At 47.0% G+C, this 13,217-nt stretch overlaps 1 pseudogene; it reads right to left on the reverse strand.

Moving 5' to 3' along the window:
- Nucleotides 1-11,387: 11,387 nt before the first annotated feature.
- On the reverse strand, nucleotides 11,388-11,954 carry LOC110548533 (rho GDP-dissociation inhibitor 1-like; annotated as a pseudogene).
- Between the last annotated feature and the right edge of the window lie 1,263 nt (nucleotides 11,955-13,217).

Genomic DNA, 13,217 nt, shown 5'->3' on the forward strand with positions numbered 1-13,217 from the left:
AGCTTGTGAAGCCGGACAACCTGTGGTGTGGGCGTATTCAGTAGAGAAGGCCCCTTGGTAGGTGTGCATGAAGGCGTTAGGGTTAAAACTAAGTTATGATGGAGATCTGGGTGGTTAGAGGTGCTGCAAACCTGAGACATCTGCTGACAAAAGCCACTGAGCAGAGACGGCACAAGAGAAACTTCAAAAGCGCTAAGGCAAAAGGGCCATGGTGACAGGGCTTCCCAAGCCTGTGGGAGCTCACACCACTGTACCACACGCCTAGATGCTACACTCAGAGCTATGGGATTTAACGTTCTCCCGGCTGGCTTTCAGGCCTGCTTTGGTCAGTGTCTTCCCCTCGTTCCCCAGCTGTTTAGCCTGTGCTAGTGTATCCTGGGTGTGTGTCATCCCTTTCTTTTATAAGAAGGGCTCATAGCTGAGCATTTGCTTGGAGCCTCAGAAGAGACTTCGGGGAGTGTTGGAACTGTTAAGACTGGCAATTCTTGAAGTTGAACTGAATGCATTTTGCCTTGAGATGACATCCTCTGGAGGCAGGAGGTGGAATGTTGTGGTTTGAATCTGAAATGTCCCTGATAAGTGTTTTGAATCCTTCTTCAAAGATGATGCTATTTTGAGAGGGCATGGAGCCTGGCTGGCAGAAGCAGACCTCTGCAAATCGGTCACTGAAAGATAGAGCTTTCCCTCTAGTTCCTACATACTGTTTTCTGGTCCACCATGATGTGAGTATCCTCTGCCAGTGACTCACTGCCATGACTTCCCTGCCATGGTGGAGAGAAATAAAGCCTTCCTTGAGTGGTCCATGTCAGGTGAGATGATCACAGTGATGCAAACAGAAAATATAGTGAATAAGTCTTTCTCTCCCCATCATGACAGGAGACTGGACTTGAATAGGAGATACTAGCTGGGAACTCATGATACTGAAAATGCTTGTTACTTGATGTTTTCAAACAATAGAAGTATCTCAGCTCGCCCTCAGAAGAATAGAGAAACTTTAGCTTGCTCAGCCCATGTCATGGTTTAATGAGTGATAGTCACTGAATTTGGAAGCTGGATGCAGATCCCAGCCTGTTGAGGCAGGAAGATAATGTTAAGTAAACGTTTTTGAAGTCATGTAATTATTTATACACTTATTATATATAACACTCTTATGTCCTCTTTTGTTTGGAGTATTTCAGTAATCCCTCATCCACAGTATTGCTTTCTATGGTTTTAGGTACCCATAGTCAACCATAATCCAAAAATATTAAACAGAATTTTCAGAGCTAAATAAATTATCTTCCATTGCAGAAAACACCATTCAGAGGAATGTGATGCAATCTAAGCCATCCCTCTCTGTCCTGCCTGGGATGTGAACATTCACTTCGATGGACACATGCACCCGTTAGTTACTGAATGGCCGCTCCATTTTCAGATCACCTGTTACAACACCGCAGGCTTTATATTCAAGTGGCTCTGGTTCTTGCCAACCAACCTTTTGATGACTACTTTTCATGATCTCATGACCAAACCTCTGACAAAAACAATCTAACAAGGGAGGAATGTATGTTTTGTCACAGTTTTAGAAAGTTCAGTGCATGGCTGCTTAGCTTGGCAGATAACATGGGGGCGGGAACAAGCAGTGGAAGAAAGCTGTGGACTACACGATTGACAGAGAAACCGAGAAAAGAAAGAACGCAGGTGCTCAACCGGCTTTTTCCTTCCCCCTTCTGTGTGTGGAGGTTCTCAGCCTTGGGGATGACCCCGCCACATTCAGGGTTAGTATCATACTCTCAGTTTATCTCCATTAGAAACATCCTCACACTCACAGCCAGTCTTCTAGGTGATTCTAAATCCAGTCAAGATGATAGAGCTGCCAGAAAAAAAAAAAAATCTATAAAGTGTTCTTTGCAAATGAAACAAAAGTTCTTGACTTAAGGAGAGAAAAAATATATAATGAAGCTACAAGGACATATAGTCAGAACAAACATCTATCCTTGAAGTTTTGAGGAAAAGAAAGAAATTCATGCTGATTTTTGCATCATATTTCAACTGGAAAATTATGATAAATATTATTATATCATTATTATGACAAAAATTATGCATGATAAACACCCAATGCGTTGGTTAGGGTTTCTATTGTTGGGAAGAGACATGGCAAGTCTTATAAAGGCAAACATTTAATTGGGGCTGGCTTCCGGGTTCAGAGGTTCAATTCATTGTCGTTGTGGGGAGAAACGTGGTGGCATGCCGGCAGACATGGTGCTGGAGAAGAAGCTGACAGTTCTACATCTTGATCTGCAGGCAGCAGGAGGAGACTGCCACACACTGGCCAGACATGAGCTTTTGAGGCCTCAAAGACCTACCTCCTCCAACAAGGTCACACCTCCCACTAGTGCCACTTCCTATGGGCCTGTGGGGACCATTATCTTTCAAACCATCACATTCTACTCCCTGGCTCCCATAGGCATGTAACCATAACGTAATGCAAAATGCATTTAGTACAACTTTAAAAATCCCCATAATCTACCTCAGCCTCAAAAATGTTTAAAAGTCCAAAGTTCAAAGCCTCTTCTGAGATTCATGCAATCTCTTGACTATAGTCCCCTATAATATCAAATCAAAAAGCAGATTACCTACTGTCAACATGGCACAGGAAGTACATTACCATTTCAAAACATAAGGAAGGGAACAGAGTCAGGACCAAGTCAGGACCCAAAAACAGCTGGGCAAACTCCAAACTCTTCATCTCCATGTCTGATGTCAAAGTACTCCTCAGATCTCCAACTCTCTTCAGCTTTGTTGACTGCACCACACTTCACTCTCTTGGGGTGGTTCCACTCCATTAGCAGCTCTCATAGGCAGCTATCCCAGGGCTCTGATATCTCAAACATCTTGGAGTCTCCAAAGCCACCCAGGCTTCACCTTCACAGTTTCACAAAATGGCTTCTTTACACCTTCATGCAGGGATAACCCCTTACATCCTCCTGGCCTTGGTGGCTTCCCTTAGTTGCAGAGGGAGATTTTATAACCCCTTTCTTCTATCCTCAACTCTAAAGCCAGAAACACACGTCTAAAGTTGCCAAGTCCTGCTTGCTGGGGCTGGAACATAACCCCCTTGTCCTATTACATCATCACCAGCTTTCTGGTTTTGATGGTTTCCTTCACTGCTTAAGCTTGGCTGTCCAGGCTAGCCTTGAACCCAGAGACTTACACGCCTCTGTCTCCTAAATGCTGGGATTAAAGCCGTGTACCACCACACCTAGCCTAAACTGTTCTTTGCTTCCTTCTCAGGAATTGAAAGCTTATCGGGGTGGGGTCTTGCCCTGAGGTCACCACTCCCTTTATTCCAATTTACTCTCAGGCTTTTCTTCAGTGTGTCTCCTTCAACACGGGGCATGGCTGTGCTTCCCGGTGCCTCTTTTCTCCTCAAATTATGCGGTTTGTACTTTTCTTGTTCAGCCGCTCCCTTTCATTATAAATCTGCAAAAGAGTGGCCACTAATAACTATACAACAAAGTTTTGAGATTTCCTCTGACAACACAATTAAATTTTTTACTTTAGCCTCAAGCAGACTTTTTGGATAAGGGCAAACCACAGCCACATTCTTCAACAAAGTATCACAAGAATGATTTTTAGGCAGAATATTAATATTCTCCTCTGACACCTCTTAATTCCCACAGATCAAATCACTCTCAGCACCACTGTCTTTCATGCTCCTATTAATATGGCCCATTAAGACCCACTTGAAGTGTTCAACTACTTTTTTAATCCAAAATCTCAACATCCATAGTCCTCCATACAGAAGCATGGCCTATTGCAGGCCTATTACAGCAATAGCCAGTTCCTGGTACCAGCTTCTGTCTTAGTTTGGGTTTCTATATCTGTGAAGAGACGTCATGACCACAGCAACTCTTACAAAGGAGACCATTTAATTGGTACTGGCTTACAGTTTAGAGGTTTAGTACACTGTCATCATGGTGGGAAGTATGGCGGCATGCAGTTAGATATGGCGGCATGCAGTTAGATATGGCGGCATGCAGTTAGATATGGTGCTGGAGAAGAGCTGAGTTCTACATCTTGATCCATGGGCAGCAGAAGATCCACATGCTGGCCAGACTTGAGCTTCTGAGACCTCAGAGCTTGCCCCCAGGGGTCCACTTTCTCCAACAAGACCATACCTCCTAATAGTGTCAGTCCCTATGAGCCTATGGGGTCCATTTCTTTCAAGCCACCACACCCAGCAAAGATGGAAACAGCATTTAATTATAGGATTGAGTTCTGCTCCTCCACTGAAGGGGTCTTGGAGTGTATCCCTCCATGATAAGGAGGCACGAATGTACATGAGCCTCCTCTAATTGTCACATTAGCCATTTCTCAGAGGTGCCTACTCAAGTAAAACCCAATAGATGAAAATAAAAACAATCAAGTTTTAAATTTTGAATATCATAATCCAAAGACTCCAGGGAACTACAATGACTGTGTAAAAATTGATTTGGCAGGAAAAAAAATACTAATTAATTAAGTCCAAAGATTCATTGCCTAGTTAAGCTTGTAAATGAGGGTGGTTGAGGGGTGGGGGTGCAGCTTAAGCGGTAGAAACCTCAGACCTTTGGCTGGGGAAGATGAAGGAACCAGAATAGAAACTCGGAGTTGACCCAGAAGGCTGCACCTAAAAGGCACCTGCGCCCTTCCTCTGACTGGAGCTCAGGAGACATCAGGTGGCAGACAAGACCGCATTCACGGAGAGCCTGAGCCCATCAGCTCACTCCAGCTTCCACCCTGCTCCTCTACTTCACAGACTTTAGACCTATCACCCCCAGCAACCACTTGAACGAACCGCTTATGAATAATATCTTGTATTTACGCCATTTCCAGCAAAGCGGAAGTTCTTTACTCTGTCTTACTATGACTCTCATGATATGAGTGTGAGAATAAGGCTGTATGTGTGAGAGCTTCACATCAGTGTCTGCCGTCACAGGCGCTGTACTTCGCTGGAGCCCTTCCTGGCTGCTGACACATTCAGCACAGCAGGGATGGAACCAGACCAGCACTTACATCTAAGAGTGACCCTTGCTGGATGAGAAGCCTTGGGATACCCAGAAGTGTCGGCCTGTTAGGGATTGCAAGCCAACCATGATCCAGAAAGCTTACAGGGGCAGCTGATGACAGCCTCCGAAGGGACCATGGTGTTGTAGTGAGAGCTGAGTCCTTAGCACAGTTTCCTGATGCCTTCGGGGAACAGACAGTAGCACCAATGTTTGTGTCTTGAAATGGGTCTGAGTCTAGGGCAGAGAAGAGAAAAACAAAAATTATTGACTGGAAGAAAAAGTTAATATTCACTGAGCGCCCATATTGTCTGAAATGTTATAGTCTGAGGCTCACGCTTGCTATGAAAGTTCATAATTGTAGCTATAAATCCTGGACCCCCACGCTCCTGATACTTGAAGCCTGAATCCTTAAACTCTTATTTCTTAGTATTTCTTGCCTTAGGTGGGCAATACTGTTTGACCCCTTACCCTGGAATCAGTGTCCCTTGACCCACAATGTCTGATGTTTTTGTTGTGGCCATTGCTTTGACTAAAAATCTTTGAGCTACCTTGAACAACAGGTCTTAAGGCATCCACCCGTCTCGGTACGGTTGGTTATGAAACGCCCTTCATGGGCACCGAGTTAATTCTGACATTCGTCTTCAGCTGTACCTTTATTTAGAGAGGGAATGGAAGCCTTGGGAGGTGGCACCTGGCCAGACAAAGTAGCTCACTGCGCGTGTTTCCTTTGGGGTCTGTCTTCCCTGGCGCCCTCTTCCTCCAGCTTTTGGTTTTCTATCCACCATGAGGTAAATGGCTCTCACCACATGCTCCAACCACCGTGACGTTCTGCCTCATCTCAGGTCCAGATCAATGGAGCCAAGTGACCACACAGAGAAACCCCCACAGTAATGAATCCAAATGAACCTTTCCTCTATCACATCATTATGCTCCGGCAATGAAAAAGTCAATACAAGTCCAAATTTAGGTAAATCTCAGCCCCAGGACAGTTGCTACCAGAAGATCTCCTATGGGATACAAAGAACTATATACCGCTGCTTTTACCTCCTTTTTAGGAGGTGAAGAGACAACCATTCCCCCAAGGAAAAGGATGGCGAAGTGTGGAATGGGCTTCCACATATCACTCAAGCTAGATGGACATAAACCATGGTTGTGGAGGCATGGATTCCAAAGCTGGCCACAAAAACAATTTTCAGTTTCAAAGCAGAGGAAAGAGTTGGTGTGAATAATACATTTTCATCTACACCAGTGTTTTCAAACACAGCAGCCGTATCCTATTTGTCAAATCTGTGGTGTTTTATGTTATGTTCTTGGATGAGTGTTTTTGTAGAAATTTCATTTGAAACATGAAATTGTTTGCACTGCTGATTCAAATTCAAAACAATCCACCGCCTACAGACTCAGCCTGTGATGGATTTTTAAACAGGTTTAATGCCACAGCATTGCTGTGGAGCAGAGCCACCAAAGCAGCACACGTGCGATTCTCTTTGTGACCATTCACAGGAACGTTTCTGTTGCAGAGACCAAGCTCTATTTGCAGCCAGATGCCCCGAAGAGACCCATGTTTGCCCTTAGAAAAGAGGGGCCCCATATCCTGAAGCTAGTGGTGGGTTGCTTCACCTCTGTTTGCTTTGAAGGTTTCCAGGACAACGTCCTAATGAACAGGAAACACGCCGCTGGCTTGAACATAAGGGAAAAATATCTGGAAAGGGTAGGAGTTAGCCCTAGGGGGTATTTCTGACTCACTAACCAGAATGATAAGGAACCGGATACTGTTATACGTTATGTTGCTGGGACCCGGGAGGTCTGTTAGGACTAGCTGCTGGGTCTTGACAGCTAGCCATAAAAGCCTGCATGTCCAATGGTGCTGGGCCTATCTCATAGCCCCTCTATGGCAGTGAACAAGGTATAGTGCCTTACACCAGCAACCATGAAGGAAAAGGGCCTGATGAGGCCTTTGGGGGTCCTCCCAATTCAACAGACAACTAGGAAGTGCAACATTCTCCATTTTGATCCAGACAGTTCAGAAAATCTATTTTCAAGTCTGTCTCAGAGTAGGCGAGGATTGTCTGGCAGATAGGGGTTCTGGGGATGTAAGGATGATGATCCATAAGGTTTGGGAACGTGTCCTCGTTCCCCACTTCACACAATTTGAACATCAGCACCTGGGTTTCCTAGGTTATGCTAGAACGTTCTGTGGAGCTCAGGAGTGAGTATCTCCCACGTGAGGCTGAAGCGTGTAGCTCTTATAGCCTGCCTCGCTCTTGAAGACTACCTTGGGGAAGGTGTGGTTTTGAGTATGGAAGCTGTCTCTCACTAAGCTCTAAGGACAGAGCTCACAGTCCATTGCTGGCCACACTCCAGACATCTGGGCAGCTGGTCCTTCTCTGTGGCCAACAGTTTCCTGTTGGTAAACTGAACCCTTACCACTGTGAAATTTCCATCTTGTCTCTGGCAATGCTACCTGCCCCAAAGTCTAATCTGCCTCATATCGACGCACCCATTCCCACCGAGTTTACATGCTCAGCCGCCTCACCAGAATTCTACGGCATGAGTGAGTTAAGTCACAAAACTGTCTCTGTGTCCTACAGGACACTCTCCAGCAGGACGAGACGATGTGTACGACTTGAGTTACAAAGAAAAAGAAAACAAAAACATTTGGGCATAAATAATACCTGAAGTAATGACAGCTTCAAACACTGAATATTAGATGGGGAATAAGAATTTCCATATCCAAGGGAGCCAACACACTCCAAACAGCATAAGCCTATTCATGCACATCAAGGCATAAGTTAGCCAAATTTCTGAAGACAAATGCTATGAAGAAAAAAGAAAAAAGAAACAGCAGAGAAAAATGAAAGGATGGAGAGATGACTCGGTGGTTCTCTTTCAGAGGACCCGAGTTCAGTTCCTAGCACCCATGTCAGGTAGCTTACAACCACCTGTAATTCCAGTTCTAGGGCTGAGATGTCCCCTTCTGGGGGCTCTACACTCCCATGGCACATGTGTATGCACAGGAGGGTGTGTGCGCAAGCAATTGAAAAATAAGCAAAAGCAAGCACATTATACGCAGAAGTGTGATTAAAATTTGACGGACTTTGTAAACAAAGGAAATCAGGAGAAAGTGGACTGGAGTGTCTAAAGTGATGAAGGCAGACATTCGGCAGTGTAAGCTTTGCCCACCTAGAGTGTGGCTTTCAGGAGATTTTCTCCATGAAATCCATTTTGTCTTTCAGTTTCTTCCTGCGATTTTTACCTAATACATCTTGGTTCCTTTAACCGCTTGAGCATATTTATAGTCACTGTTTTGAAACCATCTTGTCCAGTGGCTTCCTGTATACCATTTCTATCCTACTGGCTGTATTTTGTCCCTTTCTTTCTTCCAAAAAAAAAAAAAACAAAAAAACAAAAAACAGTTGTGAATTGTAGGGTCCTGTATCTCCACAGTCTTCACAGTAGTTATATTCTTACTGTATTAAGCATTGGATTCTTCTAGAATCTGAGCTCAGGTGGACATGGTTGTGAAGGACATTGACCACAGAGGGCCTTGGAGGCAGTGCCTGAAGGAAAGAAAAAGCAAAAAACGAACAGGTGAAGGGAAAAGCTGGGCTGTGACAATGTACTCTCAAAGAAAGTGCCAGCTCATCCAGGTATGGTGGTGCACACCTGTAATCCCAGCACTCAGGGTGGCAGAGGCAGGCAGTCTCTGTGAGTTCAAGGCCAGCCTGACCTACAAAGTGAGTCTAGGACAGCCAAGGCTATCCAGAGAAACCCTGTCTCAGAAAACCAAGGGGGGTTGGAGAGAAAGTGCCAGCTCACCCACCATGGCCTCTCAAATCAGGATCATCAGATTTCCCACCATGCACCCAGGAAGACAGTCCTGCATCCCCCATGGCAACCAGTCACCAGCCTGGGTAACCCCGGGAAGAAAGCATGCCCTAAGACAGATAATCCTTTGCCTGAAGGCGGAGGCTGCCTCCAAGAAACAGTCATGGTGGCTGGGGATCAAGGTTGACTGTGAGGAGGCATCAGCACACACAGGACACACAGCAGTCACCAGTTTGCACACTGGACAGATGTACTGACCTGTGTACGGTATGGGTTTAGCTGTCTTTCTTCCAGGAGTACTGAGGTTTGCTCTATAAGGCAGCTGGGGCTTGTCCTGGTCCCTTGGAGCTTATTTTTCAGTTTTGTGACAGGGCTTCATAGCAGTGACCCCCAACTGGGCTGTGATTTTTGTTTTGTACATGAAAGCAACCACTACCACACAGAATGTAGCTCCTGGGGTGGTTCTAAATACCCTGTAGTACACGAGATAGTTGCCTCTCGTTGAAGAATCATCAGGTTAAAATATTTAGTTCCAGAGTTTAGGGAGCCTTCCCGCATCATGACTCAGGACTATTTACATCCTCCTCATCAGCCACAGCTGATATAAAGATGTCTAAACATTAACGCCTGCCCATCCTATGAAACAACTCCCTCAGACTCATCCCTGGATGGACCACATGGCAGCTCAGCGTGCAGGCAAGTGAACCCTCTGCCGATTTCTGAGCTCTTTCTATACCCATTCTCCTTGGTCAGCGCTGACCTGAGCATCCGCCAATGCCAACCTCCTCCACTTGTTCAGCACAGCTGGCTGTGGTCTCCTGCTTACCTGTGACAGCAGAGCCTGCCGCGATTGTTCTGTCTTTCCAGTGTCATAGCCGGGGCTGCTACCATTTGAACACAGAAGCTTTGTGTATAGATAGGCTCTGCCTTTGCAGCAGAAGGAAGGGTGCATTGGGGGTGGGGGACCACCAGAAGTGAGGCAATCCTTCAGTGGCTTTCTCTCTTCAACTCCCCTTCCTTAGCCATCTGACTTCCCCTTCATCTTTCCATGGTCTTGTGTGTGTCTGTGTGTCACAGAGAAGTCACAGATAAACATGGACAAATAACTTACAAACATTCAAATCAAGTCTTGGGGCTGGGAAGATGGCTCGGTTGGTAAAATACTTACCTGGCAAGCATGAGGACCTGACTTCAATCGCCAGAATCCACATAAAAAGCCAGCTGTGCTAGCATGTGCCTGTAATCCCAGGGCTGAGGAAGCAGAGACAGACAGTTCTCTGGGGCTTGCTAGTTAGCCAGGCTCCAGGACAGTGAGAGACACTGCCTCAAAAAAGAAAAAGAGAGGAAGAAAGACAGGAAGAAAGGAAGGGAAAAATAGCACCTGAGCAATGACATTTGACATTGACCTTTGGCCTCTATACACATGAGCACACATACACATATGCACACATGCACAAACACACATAAAATTAAGAAAAGACTCTTTTTTTTCCCCTTCAGAAGAAAAGCACAGACAGGTTTCTCTTCCTGTTGAGGCCTGGACCTGGGAGACACCTCATGGGGACTGGGAAGAAAGAGGGGAGGCACGGGAGATAGCTCCCAACTGTGTGAACTTGGTCCCACATTTATCCTGGCTGGGTCCAAGAAGGCCTGCCCAGGGATGGTGACACCAAGAGCCAAGGCAGAGGCATCAGGCATCTGGCCCAAATGGAGGCAATAAATGCTGACAGGCCAGGCACAAGGTCAGACCATGGAGCCCAGGTGAGACAAGTAAGATTTTGTCCCTCAAAGGCTCTCTGTGGGGACAGGGGCTCTGAGAGCTATCCACAAGGACAAAGAAGGCAAAAGAATGTGGCACCCTATCCTGCCTCTTAGGTGGGGCTGGAGAGATTGAGTTTTAGCAGCTGTGCCTCCCCTAGCTACTGGAGCCACCCCCAACCAACCAACCAATCAACCATGGCCAGGCCCTTAGGAAGCAATAGCGCACCCTCCAGGCCTCCCCAGGGTGGGGATAGCAGACAAGGCAAGGACAGTCATGTAGACAGGGAAGTTAAGAACCTCCAGTACATGTTCCACATGTTAAAACATCATGGTTAGACAGTGACTGACAGAGATGAATGAGGGGCCAGGGAGAGAGTGGGGCTAGAGGACAGACAGCCCAGCCCTACCCTGTGCTGAGCAACCTAGCTCAGCTGGAGCAGAGACAAGGCGGGCTGGGCAATGCAGACCATTCCATTCTAGAAGGCAGGGAAGGGAAGACAGAAGGAACCTGGAGGGACACAGCAGATTGGAGGGATGGGCTGGAACCCTTCCCCCACTGCAGTGGCTGAAGTGACACTAGAGCCCACAGGGAACTGCAGACAGGAGGTGGAGGAGGGGCAGACAGAAGAGCTGCCTGCCCAAGTGAACCAGGGAGGAATGGTGGAGAAGGATCCAGAGAGCACTTTGGTTTGGGGTGGGTAGGAGGTTAGGGTGGGGCATGTCTGTCCTTCTGTCTGTCCCTCACCGTGCCCACCTCTCAGCTGGAGCTCAGTGCTTCCGTTCCTTTTTGATGGTGAGAGTCCATTCCCAGGGCAGGTGATCAGCGTTGTCATCTTTTGTGAAGAGGGACTTGATGTTGTATCTATCTTTGAGGGCCTCCTCCATGGGTATCAGGAATTCAAACTCCTCAGCCCTGAGCCCATAGCTTCCAACCATATAGTCAGTCTCTTCAGTTTTGACCTTTTTCCTGTGTGTGCCCCGGATGCACTTTGTGCCTGATGCAATCTCTCTGTTCCGTCAGAAAGAGATGTTTATCCAGTACTCCACACCTTCCTTCAACACTAAAGACTGTTTCTCGAAACTCTTCCGATAACCTGTTAGGTCCAGTTCCAGAGGACCTGGGGCTGCACACCAAGGTCAGTGGGTCACAATGACCTTGGGGACATTGGGGTTTGCAGAGACAGCCACTCAGCCCAGTAGGGCCTCCTTGTCCAGTTTCTGTATCTCCTGGATGCTCTTCTAGGCTGGAGGCTCTTAGCTGACAGAGTGCTCATCTTCCCCATCCTCTGTGGCTATCTGAGCAAGCTGCTCAGCAGTGGGTTTCTGTTCTGCCATGCTCATCTCTAGCCTAGGACAATGCAAGCTCAACAGTCACTCTCACACTCACTCCTGCACCAAATGACCAACCCTCCCACAACCCAAATGACAGGGGCCCTCTGTCTCCAGCCACTCATTAAGTCACTTCCAGGGTCACAAGAAGAGATGCTTATCATCAAACACAAATCCCTAGTCCTTAGGATTCATAAAGAGCACTCTGACAAAATACTTAAGAAACCAATCAAAAATGTCTTGGCCTTTCCTCTAAATGTTTAAGACCATGTTTAAAGGTAGCTGGCCTCATTGCCTGAAAGAGCACTGGCTTGGGGCTCTCATGCTCTCCTTCAACCAAGGGTAACCTTTGGGTCTTAAACTTGACGTGTGCTGAAGCTCATCCCCAGACTCTTTTATAGACCTCTCTGCTGCATAGGGAACACTGGGCAGGGTGCCAGGGCCTGCACTTGCCCGTGCTAACTGGTCCACTGGGAGAGTGGCTCCAGTGACAAAGTCCTCTGGGGCTCCACAGGGCTGCCTACATGGCAGACACCCAGACGCTCTCAAGTCTCCCATGTGCCCATCAAAAGGGTTTGATTATCCGTAAGTCTCTGGGCTCCCACGGGTGCCTGCCGAAGACTTCACCCATGCTCCTCTTTTCTTGAGCAACCCCTGCACTGTCTAGAAAGCATCCACATCTTAAGACCCTTGTTCTTTGCATCGGCATGCTGTGAGGCAGACAATTCACATCATGGTGACCACTGGCTGCCGCACTTGGCTTTCTCTCTGTACTCTCGAGATTTGGGTTGAATCTTGGAAGAACCGCTGCCTTTCTGCACGGTGTCACTGTCTTTCCGTTCCCCCCTGTAGCACCAGCTTTGATATTCACTGGAGAAATCACAGCTTTCATATAAACAGAATTGAAGGCTGGGCACCAGTCACTGAACGTGGGCAAGCAGAAAACAACCCTGTGGGTGATTGTGGCAGGACTGTGCAGCCATGGGTTGGCTTCGTCTGTGCCCGACTGTCCCCACACTCAAGGATCACACTTGGGCTGACCTCTCCAATACATTGCTCAGTGACAGAGCCTGTACTGGACCCTCAAGGCTACCATGAAGGGCTGCAGCCAGGAGCACTAAATCCTGCAACACCCGTGCTGTGCCACATTCTCAATGTGGCATCACGAGATTCTGCCTAACAAACAATCTCTTGGGGTCTGTTTGGAAACTTAGTTAAGGCTTTGAAATACTCCATTCTCGAGGTATCTCTGTGTCAAACAGTCCCCTG

The sequence above is a fragment of the Meriones unguiculatus genome, chromosome 21 (assembly GCF_030254825.1).
Source record: "Meriones unguiculatus strain TT.TT164.6M chromosome 21, Bangor_MerUng_6.1, whole genome shotgun sequence".
Classification (NCBI taxonomy): Eukaryota; Metazoa; Chordata; class Mammalia; order Rodentia; family Muridae; genus Meriones; species Meriones unguiculatus.